The following is a 17,305-nucleotide window of genomic DNA, read 5'->3' as shown; positions in this document are numbered from 1 at the left end:
ATAAAGATAGCCCTCGGAGGTTTTGGCGGGCTGAGACAGTCTGGCCCTCTTGGCATGTTCGGGATGCCAGGACCGACTTTGGGTGTGCCAACTGCCAAGAGGCCTGGCTGGCCCTCTTGCCATGTTCGGGGATGGGGACAGGCTTTGCGTGTGCCAAGAGAGAGTTGTCTGACCCTCTTTTCACGTTCAGGGGTGCCGGGACAGGCTCTGGGTGTGTCAAGAGAGGCTTTAGGCTTAGATGCCAAGAGGGCCCACCCAAATGTTGTCTGCACATCACCCCATCACCATATCGCCTGGCTTCAGATTGCAGAGCTGATCTGGTTTAACCCATGCCAGGCAGGGAGGGAGGCTGAAGTGGAAGAAACTTGGCCCACCAGAACTACATAACCCAGCAGGTAGTCAGGGAGGCAGAAGGTGGAACAAACTTGGAAACAGGAGCAGGCAGTTCTACAAAAATTGGCCAGCTGGGCCAACATGACTCAGCAGGCAGCAGTTATCCTGGTGAAGCACCTGGAAAGAGCAGCAGGCAAGAGTTCTACAAAAATTGGCCCACTGGGCTGACATGATCTGGCAGGCAGGCAGGCAGTTGGAATTTGGCCTAAGGAGGCGACTCAAATCGGCAGCTGGACTTCTGACTGAGGGGCAGGTTTACAGGCAGGCAAGAAAGTAGGCAGGTCTTCTTTTTTTTCAGGAGGACCTGGAAGGTGGGCAGGTGGGCAGGCGGGTAGGCAGAGAGGTGGTCACAGGCAGGCAGGCAGTGTGTTAAAGGTGAGACTGTCATTGGAACCCTACCTCTTTGGGTTTGGTGAGGGAAAGCCCAACAAGCGTTTTGCCCCCAATGCCCTGCAGACCTCAGTGGAGAGCTCAGGGGGATGACTCCTCGAGGTCTGCAATGCGTGCTGCCAAGCCCCCCTTGATCTGAGGATCACACAGGCAGGCCATGCAGCAAGCTCTGTCGCTGTAGACAGGATGGAGTCGCTTCTGCATGCCTGCCTGCAACCTTTTCACCAAAGCCCTGGTCCATGGAAGGAGGGAGGATCCTGGTGCCACAGCAGTCTCAAGGGACTGAATCAGGGGGATGACCTGCCCCAGGCTTGTCATATAACCACACAAGATGTCCATGGTTTCCAGGAAAGGCTTAAGCACCTCCACCATCTGGGATAGGGCCAGCCAATCCATGGAACTGATGCCCACCTCTTTCTCCCCGGGCAGAATGGGCATGGAGGACATGATGTCCTCCAAAACAGCCTTCTGCTCCACCAGGCGGGACACCATGGTGTAGGTGGAGTGCCACCTGGTGGGCAGGTCTGTCAGGAGATCGTGGGTCTCCTGACCCAACTCCTCCTGCCTCTCACACAGCTAGCGGGCAGCATTCAGGCTGCAGGAGAAGTGGCCCACCAGTTAGCGGCATTGCTCCAGGAATGCCTGCATCTCCCGGGTACCTGCGTCCCACTTGGGCTTGACATGGCTGCCCAGACCAAGGGCATTGCACACCACAAGGTGTAATTTGTGCGCCGTGCATACAATACCATGTTCAATGCCACCAACATTTTCCACCCAGCATCTGTGACCATGTGGCCGCAGGTCGCCTCCCCCTCTGGCGTCCACTCCTGCAGCGCACTCATCGGTGTTGTTCCTCTCCATTGCCTGAGCTTCCATGTGCTGCGCCTGCAGCAGAACAGACCTGTAGCCTGGGGACAGGTCAAGGCCTTTCCCTGCGGCCCTGTCGCCGATGACCTGCCACCACTTGAGTCGTCTGGCTGCCACCAGTGGGCTGTGAGTGAGAGGTAGCTGTGCTGACCTCCACTACACAGCTCCACTGTGAAGTGCACCTTGTGCCCCTGTAGCTGTGAAAAATGGTCATGGACCACCTCTCTCACAGACTCATAGAGCAAGGGCAGCACTCTAGAACTGAGAGTTCTCCGTGAGGGGAAGTCGTACCAGGGGGCAAAAAAATGCAGTAACTGGCAGAAGGTTTGGGATTCCACAATGGACAGTGGAAGTCCGAGCAGGGCTATTGTCTCCGCAACGAGGTGAGTGGCCACTTGCTGGGCCTCACGGTGGACCCAACAGATGCCACTTTGTGGAGTGTGGCCTGCCTCATGCTCCTGGCCCCAGAAACCCCTGTGCCTGCCCTTTTGAAAGGAAACGCCTCCTCCTGCCTCTCTTCTGCCTCCCCTGGAGCTGCTCTTTTCCCTTTCCCAGATAGCGCAGACGAAGTGCCTTCCCTGGACAGAAGCTTTGGGTGGTGCCTCTCCAGATGTTGGTGGAGGACAGTGGAGGACAGATACCTGGGATCTGACCCCCTCCGGGCCACCCTAAGGCAGGTATTGCAATATGCCAGCAGTGGGTCATCACTGAGCGCCGTGAAATGACCCCACATGGCCCCTCTGCCATGTTTGCCCAAATGAGGATCCACTGCCTGCCCCTGACTGCTGGCCTGGGAAGAACTCTGCATCCCAGGGGTGCTGCTGGTCTGGGAGGAGGGAACAGATGACTCTGGGGACAGGGATGGGATGGGGGCTGTGAAGCCTGCCCTGCCCTTACTGGTTCCAAATCGGACTGGGGATCTTCGGAAACCAGTAACTCCTCAGATTCCTCTAGGAAGAGGATTGGCACCTCTGGAAGCTTTGGTTCCATGCCTTCCTGCAAGGCCACCAGAGGGGGGACTGTGGCACTGGTTATCATAGACGTGGTGGGTGCTGCTACCTAGCCTGCGTAGCTTCACAGCCTTTCTACTGCCTGCCTAACAAACCAACTAAACAAATAAAGCAATGGAGATTGAGGAAGGAAACTAATAGAGGGTCAATAGAGTGTGTATAAATTTTATTAGAATGATGGCGGTAAAATTCTTTTACGAAAATGTGACCTGCCTGCCTAAACAAAGCCGCCCCTCAGTATAATGTAATTAGGAAAATTCCCCCCCCCCCGACCCACTGTGGCAAAGAAGCCAAAAAAGTCCAAAAAGAAAAGCCCTGCCACCTAAGTCTCAGTCACACACACAAAGGAATGAAGGATCCAGCCACCCACCAAATTCCCTGAGAGACAGATGCACCTCCACACACACACACACACACACACACACACACACACACACACACACACACACACACACACACACACACACACAACCCCTTCCGGAGAAGTATCCTAAACTACATGAAATCCCTCCCCAAATTCCCAGTAAATTTGATGATGATTGATGATGAAAAAGAATAATAGTCTTTGTTTTGCTGCCACAAAAGCGAAACCACAAGAGCACCAGCAATCCAGCAAGCAGCAACTGTTCTCACTCCGGAGAGCATGAACAGAAGTGGGGAACATCTGGATGGGAAAAGCTTATATGAAGCATTTGTAAAAGCAGATACACCTTTCAGCAGCTCTATTGACTGCCAGACATGCCAATCCGGGATCTCTGTCCTGATTGGCCAGAGCATCAAATTGGCGCCAGCAAGCTCAGAGAGGCCCCCAAAAGGGATAAAGAATATAGACGAATATGAACAGATTGAGGAAATATTCATCAAGCCATATTCATCCTGATTTAAAATTTTACAAATACGAATCAACAAATATATGACGAATCAGCTATATTCATCAGAAAAACTGATCCATTTTTCTGTTTGTCCCCATCTCTAATCAGGTCTCACTAGACATAAACCATCTGTTTGATACTGCAGCAGAAAAAAAAATGAAAACCTAAAGCAATTCTAGGCTGCATTAATAAAAGCATAATGTCTAGATCAAGGGAAGTAATAATACCTCTCTATTCTGCTTTGGTCAGAACTCACCTGGAATGCTGTGCTGTATTTTGGGCATGATGGTTTAAGAAGTATACCAACAAGATGGAATGTATCCATAGAAGAGCAACAAGGATGATAAAGAGTCTACAAACCGAGTCCTACGGACAATAGTAGATAGAGTGTAGTATGTTTAGCCTGCAGCAAAGCCTGAGGGGTGAGATAATAGCAGTTTTCAGATACTTGAGGGGCATACTTCTTTTCTGCTATTCTGGATGGTAGGACCTAAACTAATAGATTCATATTATGAGGGGAAAGTTTTTGATTAAGCAATAGGAAAATCTTCCATATAGCAGCAGCTTTTCATCAGTGCAATAGATGTCTCAGAAGATGGTTGAATCTTCTTCACTGGATCTTTTTATGGCAGAGTCTAGACGTCTGTTAGTCAAGGATGCTTCAGCTGTCAATTTCCTGCTTGAAGACACTTGAGATTCTTTCTAGATCAACAATTCTATGATTCATGTCAATAACATGATTTTGGTACCCCATAGGGGAACACATAAGAAGCCTCCCTGAAGAGTTGAGGACTGCTAACACATTTGGGTGTTCCCTGTGCAGTGACAGCACCCTGTCACTAATCTTTTCACTCCACAAACACTCTTGTATTGCTTCTGACATGAACAAAGAAAAAGCAGATACACCATATTAAAATCCAAAACAAATGTTTCTTTGGCTGTTGGGGGCAAAAGAGGGGATAAAGTAATATAGAAGCCAAGTCAACCATGGCATAATAAAGAAGGGACAAGGTATTCTTCCCATGCCAAACATAATAAAATACTGGTATCAGGAACATCTGTAACTCTACATTGTCACAGAGCACGTAAGCACTGACAACTGGTTAATATAAAACTAGAGAGATCTGGGGAGACAAACCATACTTTCACGGCATCATAAAAGATAACATAACAAGAGAGAAAAAGATTGAATTCATTGCATGCAAACAAATGGCAGTAAAATGGAGTCCTCGCAAAATATGTGAGGTGAATTCAAACATAAGACAAAAAGAGAAACAAATACAGGGCATTGATGGAGGTTTATTGCATTTTTCTGAACATTTCAGCAATGTCGCTGTAATTCTATAATGTTGCAAAAGTAGAGGTTGCAAAAGTATGCCAACAAATCATGTAGTAGAAACAAAAATGACCAACAAATGTGAGCAGCTTCTCCAGTTGTGGGGCACAAGTCAACCAAAGCATTATTCTCATGCCAAATGCAGGTGCTTTCAGATATAAACCACTTATTGTGTTGAAAATAAAGCTGCTGACTAGTCTTCTGAAGAAGTGTATGGAAAAGTGGATTGTGATCCACAGAAGCTCACAAAATCTGTTAGTCTTTAAAGTGCCACATCATTTTGTCCTTATTTTCTTCCCCACTTTATTTTACCAACAAGCTGAGACAGATTAACAGAACCGCTTATTTGGTAATCTGTTTCCCTCAAACTGTGCACACAGCATTTCATCAGAAGACACTGATTCATTATGTGCACCACACCAGAAGTTCTTTTGGGAAAGCAGGACTCATTTAGTGTGGATTCATCCTTACCACAAATGCCACAGATATTTTTGGTTCTCCTGTCATAGGAACATGACTTGTAATGAGGTACCCCTGGCTGGTGGACTAATCATTGGTCTGACGCACTGATACAGACACAAGTCACAGGACATTAGAGATCTGTCAGCAGTTCTGGAAAAGGAGCACTGCTCCAACCTCTTGACAGAGTGCTCAGCTCTGAAACCACCAATAATCACTAATACGGGGAGACCCTGCATTTGAAGAACTGTTTGGTGTTGGGTATCAGTAGAACCAATGAGAGATAGGAATTGCTAAGTAGGACCCACATCCCTTCTCTGTGAGGAACAGCAGAATTCCTTTTCAGGGGAAAACGGATGGATTTGCTGCATTCATTGAGCTCCTACCAAGATGATTTGCCCTGAAGATTCATTGTATACTTGCCAGGACTCCACATCTGTCCCATATCTGCTCCAGAGTTAGATGTCTCTTTTGACAGACCAGGTTCCATGATGTACTGGTAAGTGAATGCACCATCATGCCTCTTTCTGAGATTGTTACAGCGAAGATATTAGGCTGTGTGCAAATTAGGCGGCATTTGTTACAGACACCCGAGGATAACAGATCACAAATCAAATACCACTTCTGACATTACGCATGTCAGGTATACATCTAAGGTTATTTAATTGTGTTTCTGAAAGTGTAACAAGTGAATGTAATCAATATAAAAGCACAAATCTGTGGCTTTATGACAATGTATTAAACCCCCCACACTGAATTTCAGGAATTCCAGTTATCTTAAAAGGTCTGCTTCTCTGATGGTCCTTTTCTCAAAGGTGGGAATAATTGTCCTGTCACAGTGATGGAGAAAGCTCTTGTAAGTTCTGTTGGTAATTCGTTTTCACAACCGGTACATAAGAATGTCCTTGAGTTTTCTTATTTCTCACTGGGAAGTGGCAACAGTTTCATTTACACTTGGATGGAGTAGGATGTCAAGAATGTTCCATTTCTTTCTGATGCATTTCAGACTTGCTAAAGAACTTCCCAAACAATGGAAATTGTTGCAATCTTTCGGGCAATGTAGCCACAACATCTGAGCATGTCACTCTTTCAGTTAAGCCCCAAGAGCTGTAATCAGTGTTTCCTAGGGCTTAAAACTACAGAGAAAATTGGCATTGCTGTTAGAATCAAGCCTGACGTCAAAAATGTTGTTGTCCAAAACAAAATGGATGTTTTTTCTTCTTCTCCATAACTCACTACAGACATACTGAACACAGGTCTCTCCCTTCCTTCATCCCAATTTCATTCTCCTCCTCCTCCTCCTCCTCCTCTCTCTCTCTCTGAAATATCTAAATTGCATGCCATTTCTCATATGTGCATCACATAATAAATCTTCTGCATGCAACTCAGAAATGTTTAGTTTCTCATGCTTTATTTTGAACCACATGGTCTAATGATATCATGAAAGCAGTAGATTGCAATTTAAAGATCTTTCTGTCCATGAATGCTGCAGGATCTGGGCAGCTCCTTAATGAACAGATGGCTGGCACCACCAGCAGCTACATTTCTGGAAGGCCTGAGCTTGGGGACAAAGGGAAAACAGGATCTTAGGAATCAGCCATATTAATCCAATAGGAGATTGTCAACATCTATGAATGGTATCAACCATCTATTATCAGCTGTAATTAAGAGTGTGTCTACTATGTAGAGTTACAGCAATTTAATAGCACTTTACTGTCAGTGCTCCATCCTCTGGAATAATCAAAACTGTAGCTTGGTGAGGACCTTGACATTCTCTGCCAGTGAGTTCAAGTGGAGTCTCCTGAATTAAAACACAAGTGTGTGCTGGTTCATATTGTGAAGCCCTTCACCAAACTCTACAATTACTCTATTTACATAGGGAGTGGTAGTCCAGAAGAGTTGATTTCCAAGCTCTTACTCTTGCATTTTATGGTCTTTTACTTGTCTCCCATTATACTACACACACACACACACACACACACACACACACACACACACACACACACACACACACACACACACACACAACACACACAAACACACACACACACACACATCACCAAAGAAAAACAATTAATTGTTTTTACTCAACTCCTGGTACAATTATGAATTTGTGAGTGTTTAAGGTGCCACTTGGCCTCTGAGTTCTTAATGCTACATTTGTGCAGCCCATAATTGTACTATGGTTGAAGTAAAGCTCTTGATGTCTTAACCTTTTCACTCTGCTGACATAATGAATGTCTGGACAGTTCATAATTTCTTGAGTTAATTAAGTGGACATCAGCTGTAAACCTAAAGATTATTTTTAGATTTGTTTGTTTAGTATTTGTATACTTATTGTTTTTAGCTTTAAATATTATTTTTTAATGATGTAAGTCACCTTGGATCCTTTTTGAGGAGAAATGTGGGGCATGTATGAATGAATGAATGAATGAATGAATGAATGAATGAATGAATGAATAAATAAATAAATAAATAAATAAATAAATAAATAAATAAATAAATAAATAAATAAATGGTTTCATATTAATAAAAATAAAAATTGCATGGATACATGAAAATATATGACAAGTTCTGACAACCTCCATACCTCACCATACTATGTGTCTCCTTGCTTATTTCTCTGGCCATATGAAATTCCGATTTAATTGAATGCAACAGAGCTGATTGAAATGCTCTTCTCTCCATGTTGGCTCTTCTAGCTTCCCAATGCATTGTGGCATGCCAGGAGGCAGAGGGAGATATTTCCCCTTAAACTGGATAAAGATACCTGCATGATGTGTAACTAATACTTAGTGGTTGCTTCATGAGCACTTTTCAGATATTAGAAAATTGCAAGCATACAGGAGGACAGAGATAGATCCCTGAAGCTCTGCTCCTACAACCACCTCATGATTATAAGCAATGTCTAAAGAGCAAACCTTTCTGTACAACTGGAAACCTGGCTATTCAGGGTTCATAATTTTGTGGGGCTCCCTGTATCTTATCAACTCAATAGAGTTACATTTCTGCTGAAGACAGACTTTCCTCACAATGAGAAGGAGCTCATGGAGGAAGAACAACAACATCTGTCTTCCTTTCTCTAGTTATTCATAATATGCCTATAGCTGAAAGGTCCCATGCTTTCTTTTCGAATATGGGGTCAGATCTACCATTAGACAAAGTGACGCAGTTGCCTCAGGAAGCAGATAACCAAGAGGCCAAAGAAAGTAGAGGAGGGAATTGTATACCATGTGGCCTATCCTGAACCCCATAAGCCAGCCTGTTGCCCTCAGAAATGGTGAAGGACATTGAACCTCATTAGTGTCAAAAATCATTCACTACCAAACCCAGTTGGCTTTTGTACATAGGGGAGGATGTAACATCTTGTTTATTACCTCAAGGGAGAAGCTGTCTTGGGCCAGCTGTGGCATGTATATATTTACATATAATTGGAAATTATTTTGATAGGTTTTGAAATAATTTGTGCACAATTAGCAGCCATTTTAAAAGAAGAAAAATAGGGGAAATTTCTTGTTCTCTGTCGTTCTTTAGGTGTTACTCTGTGACTCTCTAGGTCTTGCTCTGTGGCTCCCTGGGTCTTGAAATCTGTGCCAAGATTTCCCCTTCATTCAGTGGGATTTCCTGATGTTCCATGAAAACAAAATCTTGGTCATGGTTGCATTTTAATTCCTTTTTTCCCCTTTTTTTGGTAAGCCACCAAGAGCTGTGGTGTTTTACCAACTGTGGCCAAAAAAAAAAATCCACACCAGTGATGGGATACTAGAAGTAAGACCTTCACTCCATAGTAACAGAACAAGGGTAGAATAATAACAACCACGGACTAGCACAAATCGAATGGCAGTCATATACTTTGGAGAACTTTAACACACATTTAGGAAACAAGCAAACTTTGCCATATTTTCCAAATAGTAAGCTAGTTCGCTTTCATTTGCTTTCACCAAAAGTCATATTAATATCCAGACCTTTATGAATTCCAGGACTTGTCCAACTCTATTTTCCATTACTACAATATACAATTTAAAATTTGCTGCATTGTGAGCTATTATACATTATGAGACAGACAGACAGACAGACAGACAGACAGACAGACAGATAGATAGATAGATAGATAGATAGATAGATAGATATAGATAGATAAAACTTTATTATGATCAAAGACCAGCCACAAATAAAACATCAAAATCTATAAATATACAGTATACAAAAATATTGGGATCAAACGCAAATACTTGGTTCTGAGGTGAACAATAACAACATCAAAACCTCCCCTAAAGCAATTCCAGAATTTCTTGTGTATTTGTTGGTATTTTCTATCAGTACAATGGTACAATATACCATTATATTGCAGTGCAGCACTCAGAGGTGATTGTAAGCTTTGAACAAAATGTGATAGGGTAAAACGTAGAAGGGTTCACTTATTTGTACATTCACCTTTATCTAAATTAATCTTCATTTTTTAAAATTTTTAAAAAATCAGGCTATGATTAAATAAAATATTTCTGAGTTTCACATAAAATGTTTTGAATATTACTCACCATAAATGTATAAATAATCACAGCCCCATGATTCATCTTCTTCTTTGCACTCTTTGTGTCATCAATGTGAATTCACATTTGTGTAATTGCAATACACAACAGGATAAGTGCCTGCCCCAAGGGGCTAACTATCTAAAATGTGCTATAGGGAAACTGATAGAAGAAGGTACAAGGCATTTATCTTTAACCCTACTTTCAAGTCTGTTTCTAGACTTAATTCAAATATGTCTTTGACTTCTAAATTCTCTAAAGATTTTGGGAAGTTACCTGGAGAAATACCTCTTTCTACACATAACTATGAGATAATCATTGGACTCCCTAATTTGCTCCACATGAAGTCCAGTGGATAGCTGCTGGGGACAAGGTCATGTTGATGGTATCTCACTGGAAGCTGAATTCTCTCCTCAGAGACACCCATATTATTTGTAGCCTTTTTGGTGCTCACCGCTTCATCATAAACACAAGACGATGTCCTCCTGCAGCTGATTTTGAATTATTGCAAAGTCCCACAAAGATTTATAAGGATATTTGTAAGATCTGGTCCTATTTTGACAATTCAGGACTTCTAAAAAATGAGTCATCTCTAATAGGCTCAGCCATAAATTAGATCAAAACTATTTGCCAGATTATTCAGTCACATACATATATACGTATTCTGAAAATCCTTTGCTTACATTGTTGCAAGTGAACAAAATATTCTTCAGCAGCCCTTCCTTATCTGGCCGGGCTGCTGTTCATGGAACCTGTGCAAACAAATTCAGCTCAGTGGGCTTACCACGCCAATGCTATCCTTTGTATTGAACATATAACGGTCTACAGGACTTCCAGGTGAGGTGGGGATGGATCAGGACCTACTAACATCCCCATGTTGCCATCACCCTTTGAGTCCTATGTGCTTTCAGACTGAATCCCTGAATATTGCTTAAGTGTAGATATACACAGAATACACAGTTGCACCCCCATTGCAATTATCAAGTGACTATTGAACAGATGGGTCTTCTAAGATGACCACAGATGCTCATGCCCACTTGGGCCTCACTAATATGAATACTTGTACCTGGTCAATGGCATGGTGAGCTGGTTATATTCCAAGCTGACTTCACATAAAGAACAGGCAGTATCAACAAAATACTGTATATTTTGTATGACAGCCCTTGACCCCTGTAGGCTTCTAAATACCCCAGTATAGACAAAAATGGCACACTGACTTGGAGACAGCATCTATCTGTTTAGAGACAGAATGGAAGCAGAACACAAATACGTGAGTGCATGTGCACGTACGCACACACGCACGCATGCGCACACACACATACACACACACACACACATCATTTTTGTTACTTGTTAACAGTGTCTAATACATGACCTGAGAGAATGACACAATGAGAGAATGTTCTGTTACTTTGGAGTGTAATGGCACTTGATTATTCTGCTCTTTGCAGGTTACTTCCATGCAATGCATTCAGTATTAATAAAAATTATATAAATGAAGGTGAGGTATGAGAGGAAAGTTTGAGAGAATGGTCGGGTCATGGCCAGGTCAAAGGATCAGGTTTTCAGCACAGAGGTAGCAACTTGGCTTTGCCCTCCCAACCCCTAAATAAAGACACGAGACAAATAATATGGGTTAAATATGGGCCACACTTTATTGATTCAAATTCAAATTTGCCATCCTTTGGCAAAAGGGGCCTGCTGTAGTGCAGAAACAGGTCAATCGCAGAGGTATCCAAATACCCCTTGATGAACAAATGGGCGAGTCCATAGCCCTAGTTTCCAGCAGTCAGCCACTAATAAACACCCCCAGACCTCAAGCCATCTTCAGTTAATGACTGTTGGTCCAGAAGTGGCCCAGCACATCATCCCCCCCACAGGCAATGTAATCACACGATCTGCAGTGCCGGGAGGTCAGATGCACTGTTGGCTTACCTGATACTACATTGGGACACACTGGAAAATACCTGTTGTTTCCACACTACCCACCAGTGTGACTGAAATTTCCACCAAACATCCTTTTCCAGTGTGGGATAGGCAAAAAAAAATCCCCGTATCCAAGGGCCAATCAGGATGAACGTCAAAAATTCCTATCCAGCCCCATGAAATGCAACCAGAAAAACTCACACTAGAAATAGGGCAGGTGGATGGGTGCTCGAAAAAGAAGAGGGCAGTGTGCGGGGGGAAACCCCTTAAATAATCTGGTGTTCCCTCCCTCCTCCTTGTAGATCTCATGAGGCCAGCTAGTCTCACGTCATCCAGGATATCCAGTTAGTTGATTTAACTTGGCACAGCTAATTGTAGCTAATTAATGAGGTTCCACAATGCATTTTAGTTGTCCAATCAGGTGCATGCCTAGGCACACAACTGAGGCATTGCCCCAGCATATTATCAATTAGTTGTAGAAAGGTAAACACCAATCTGTATTTATGTTCTAATTGCATTTTCTTAAAAAAACTGAATAAATGATGAGTTTCTAAGTAGCACTGGGGTAGGGGAAGAAAACAGAGTATCAAAAAATCCAGACAAATTCTAGATATTTTTAAAAAGTGGAAAATTAAGACTTGTAGAATATATAGTGTCAAAGGAATGTGCTACCATTTAAAAACTAGCATTCCAGAAAGAGAACTTGTGGTGCAAATAGCTCTTTAAAAACGAGTGCTTCTTTGCTTCTGGAATTTCTCTGTAAATTTCAGTGGTTTAGAATCAAAAGGAAATGTGAAACTATTGGTAATTTTCCTGAAACATACAGTGGACCCTCGACTTACAGATGGCTCCACTTACAGACTTTTCGAGTTACAGACTTCTCTGGCCACAAAATTTACGTTCGACTTGCAGCCGGAGAATCGACCTACAGACTGGGGGGAAAAAACACAAAATGGAACAAAAACAGCAAGTTACAGATTAATCAGTTTTCAATGCATTGTAGGTCAATGGAGCCCTGATCTACAGTCTTTTCGACCTGCAGCCACTGTTCCACTATGGATTAATTCCGTAAGTTGAGGGTCCACTGTAATCTAGTTCAAAGTCCAACTAGAGGCTACATTATTTCTAGGTGTAGCCCTTGTGTATTTGGTTTTTTAAAAATTCAGTCTGTGTGCCCTCTTCCAGCTGGATCATGGAGGTTGCATGCGAAAACTTTGCCTCTGTTGTGGTCATCAGTGGGTTCCCTCTCAATGCTAACTATTTGCAATGATAGGGAAACTCCCATTTGAGTAGCAAGTGGTGAATGATGGCCAAAGTTCATTCAATGATGAACTTTGGCCATCCATATCTTTTATTTTCTCAATTTGTGTTCAGACAAAACAAGACTAAACCCGGTTAGTTATGCCATTTTGGGTGACCATGGGATGCAACAAAGACCCTCTGATCACCCTAGGGCGGATTAGCACAACTACGGATAATTCATTTTCCATCTGGCATTCACTGAGCTAAAAAAAAATGGTAAAAAAGAGTCAGCAATTGAAACTAATAAAAGAGGAAACGGAAACTATATACAGTATTATTAAACATAGTCACAGGCATCAAAGAAGGGAAGTAACAGCTGTGCCCACCAATAAGACCCAAGATCTTCCATGGAAAAACCAAACAATAAAGCACAAGACAGAACTTTGACTTAGGTCACTGTGTGATATTCACTGTGTATTGCTCAACCAGTATTTTACAGAGTTTTAATGGAGTTCTGCAACTGTGTAGACTGACCTTTGCATTCTGAAACATTCTTCCCCCCCCCTTTTGTTATCAGCTTCATCTCCCAAAGTTTACTTTCTATATTGTTAGAATTGAGTGTGTATGCAATTGTGAAGGGATGCTTGTTGTGTAGGCTTTGAGTGGATAAATCACAACACATAGGGGACAATATCTTCTCATATAAGCCTTTTCAACATTTAAAATAATCAGAGGAAGTCCTCCTATCGGTCGAGTGCAGGCATGGCAGTTGGGAACACAAGAAAGGTCCTTCTCTGTGGCTGCTCCCAGGTTATAAAATGCTCTCCCTCTGGAGATCAGGCCGGTCATCTCCCTTTTAGCCTTCTGTCTACAGCTGAAGACCCTTCTCTTCAGGCAGGCTTTTAACAGACATGATTGAATCTCTGAATGCTTTCTTAGAGGCAGATAGTTTTTAATGTGAATTTCGTTGTATGGGTATGCTGTGTATATACTTACAATGACAATAAATTATTATTATTATTATTATTATTATTATTATTATTATTATTATTATTATTATTATTATTATTATTATTATTATTATTATTATTATTATTATTATTATTATTAATGTTCACTTGCTTTTAATTATTCAAATATATTTTAATTAGCATATAGTTTATTTTAAAAAAAATGTTAACTAAATATGTTTTAAAATATTCCATTTTATATTGTGAGCTGCCTTGGGTCCCCTTTTTGGAAGAAAGGTGGCATATAAATAAAACAAATAAATATATAAAAACTTAGGGCATTAGGGTATGTCTCCCTCTCCAGTCAGTCTTTAGTCATCTTGTTTCTCAGTTGTTGCTGCAGGGACGACAATTAACTGCCACAGAGTCCACTGAAAGCCAAGCTTCTATATTGCAGACTCCTTTGGAGGTGACTGCATCCCTGTATCAAAGGCCATAGCCATCTGTGTTTCCCCATTTGCAGGAGAAAGTCTGTATCTTTGTGCATGGCTGGAGTTTTTTTAAATGGAGATCCTGTAATGCACAAATAATGATGCAGTCATAGATAAAGAGTAGGTTAAATCAGTGGTTCTTAACGTGGGCGATAATGCCCCCCAGGGGGCGATTTCATTTTCCAGGGGGGCAGTAGAAGGAAAAGGGGTGGCGTGGGGGCGCTGGAGCAGAAGGGGGCGGTAGGGGGCGCTGGAGCAAGCCAAACCTGTGAAGATGGCTGCAGCCTTTTTACAGTGTGCATGAATATATATTTTCCTCCAATCTTAATTTAGTTTCGGAGTTTTTCTCTTGAAATTTTTAGTTCCTGCATTGCGGTTTGTTTTTATGCCCTTTTTATACTGTATTTCTTTTTGCATCTTAAAATTCGCTTGCAACTAAATTATTAAATGTTACTTTTTGGAGGCATTTCATTTTCTTGGAATTGAATTTTGTTTTCAGGGGTCATTGGATTTAAGTGTCTTAAATAAATAAATAAATAAATAAATAAATAAATAAATAAATAAATAAATAAATAAATAAATAAATAAATAAATAAATAAATAAATAACATCACCATGGGGAGGGGGGCGATGATAACTTCCTCAATGGCTCAAGGGGGCGTTTCTTTCAAAAAGGTTAAGAACCACTGGGTTAAATGTCTGTTTAAGGCTACAGACTAGTCCAAAACTCAGTGGCCTTTATTGGAGCACTGATTGGGTCAGGGGACTTCTGCACATGCCTACACGAAACCAAAACACAGAACTGTGTAAAGCAATGCAAAAAATTAGAAAATCAGAAATTAGCCAATGATGAACAACACTATGAGCATCCGTTCTAAACCTTGAATCTGTCCAGCAGTATCTGCTTAATCATAGTCAACCAAGGGGGAGTGAATTGTGTAAATATCATATAAAGCTCAGGTCAAATGACTTGTTTTATCTAACGGGACAAGTCAGATAAATATTTGTTTCTCTAACTCAGTAGCTGTTTACCATTAAGCAGAGGGAGGCAATTGCCTTGAGTAGCAGATACTGGGTGAGGAGCAATCCTGAACATTTACTTCTCTTAAAGAAGACCTGAAGGAGACTATACAGCCTGTCCAGGTATGATGGAAGATACATTTTCAAAGTTTCTATTGCCAATCAGCTTCTGTACCTGAAATGAAAAGGGTACATATTCGATTTGTTTCAGACAGCAAACAATTTAGGACAGCTCTGCTGAGATTGATCAGCATTAGCTTTCTGGGACATTAGACAGGGCCCAATTCAGATGGTTGAGTTCGGTGCTGAGAAATTAAGCTTCACAGTTCCGATCTGCATGGTCTACCAGTGTTTTGATTATGTCTCTTTTTGTTGTGAGTGGTGGTTGGAGTTTTTGTGTAGGTACCAGTCTGTGTGGGTGGGTTCTCTGTAGACCTTGTGTCCCAGTAGGAGGTCAGTTTTGTGTATGACCATGACATCTAAGAAAGGGAGTTGGCCCTCTATTTCTTTTTCCATGGGTGAATTGTATATTTGGGTGGTTGCCCTACAGGCAAATTGTTATTCCAAGAATGAAATCAAAGGAGCCACCAAACCAAGAAAACAACACCAAACTGAAGAGGAAAAACAGCCACCCACAAATAAAATATTTCTGCCATAAATCAAAGGGGTCATGGACCGCATGGGGAAACTTTTGAAAAAACACAACCTACAAGCAGTATTCAGGCCCAACACAAAAATACAACAAATATTATGGTCAGCAAAAGACAAAATGGACCCCCTTACCACTGCATGAGTATACCAGATACCTTGCAGTTATGGCCAGGTATATATTGGAACCACAAAACGGAGCATTCACACCAGAATCAAAGAACATGAGAGATACTGCAGACTAAAACAACTGGAAAAATCAGCAGTAACTGAACATGCCCTAAAACAAGGAGGACATGAAATTCTATTTCAAAATACTGAACTACTGGACAACACTAGCAATCATTATGTTAGACTGCACAGAGAAGCCATTGAAATTCACAAACAACAGCAGAGATTCAACATAAAAGAAAAAAATTAAAATTCAACAAAGCATGGCACCCAGCACTGAAAAATACAGCCTACAAAAGGTCAACGAATTCTACCCAGCCACAAGGACCAGTGATCACTGCACCCAGCTAACAACACCCATCAATCACAGTGACAGATCATCTCTCCCCCTTATCACAACAATACACCCACAACAAGAACACACTGATCACCACAATCACCTAATCTCCTGAAAAGGACAAAAGCTGTTCCCACAACTATACATACTCAACTATCCAACAAATTGCAACAGAGCACAGAGTTCTGACTCCTGTCCTCCAAAGATCATGCCCACAGAGACTGATGAAACATTACAAAGAAAAACCTTAAGGACACGGCCAAACAGCCTGGAAAACCCACAACAACCAATGTCCTCAAAGTTCAATCATTTGCCATGCAGTTTCTTGATAAGGCAAAATATGACTGTGGCAGATGTTGCCCCATTAAATCTACTAATTTTTGCCATTTGAGTGCTTTTTACCCCACTCAATGTAATATGCTGAAACAAGCAAATGCACAAACATCCCATGCTGGTTTTGGTGAACATCATTCTCCAGGATGTCTGGCTCAAGGTCAGCAACCACACTATCCGGGTTGTCCGGGACATCCGGATCTTTCTGGTATAATTCCTCTGTGTATTCTTCCCACCTCTTCTTGATGTCTTCTGCTTTTGTTGGGTCCCTACCATTTTTGTCCTTTATGATGTCCATCTGTATTTCTAATAAGTGATTTTTATCTGTTCC

This window comes from Pogona vitticeps, chromosome 3 (assembly GCF_051106095.1).
Source record: "Pogona vitticeps strain Pit_001003342236 chromosome 3, PviZW2.1, whole genome shotgun sequence".
Lineage (NCBI taxonomy): Eukaryota > Metazoa > Chordata > Lepidosauria > Squamata > Agamidae > Pogona > Pogona vitticeps.
Note: the sequence above shows the minus strand (reverse complement) of the source record.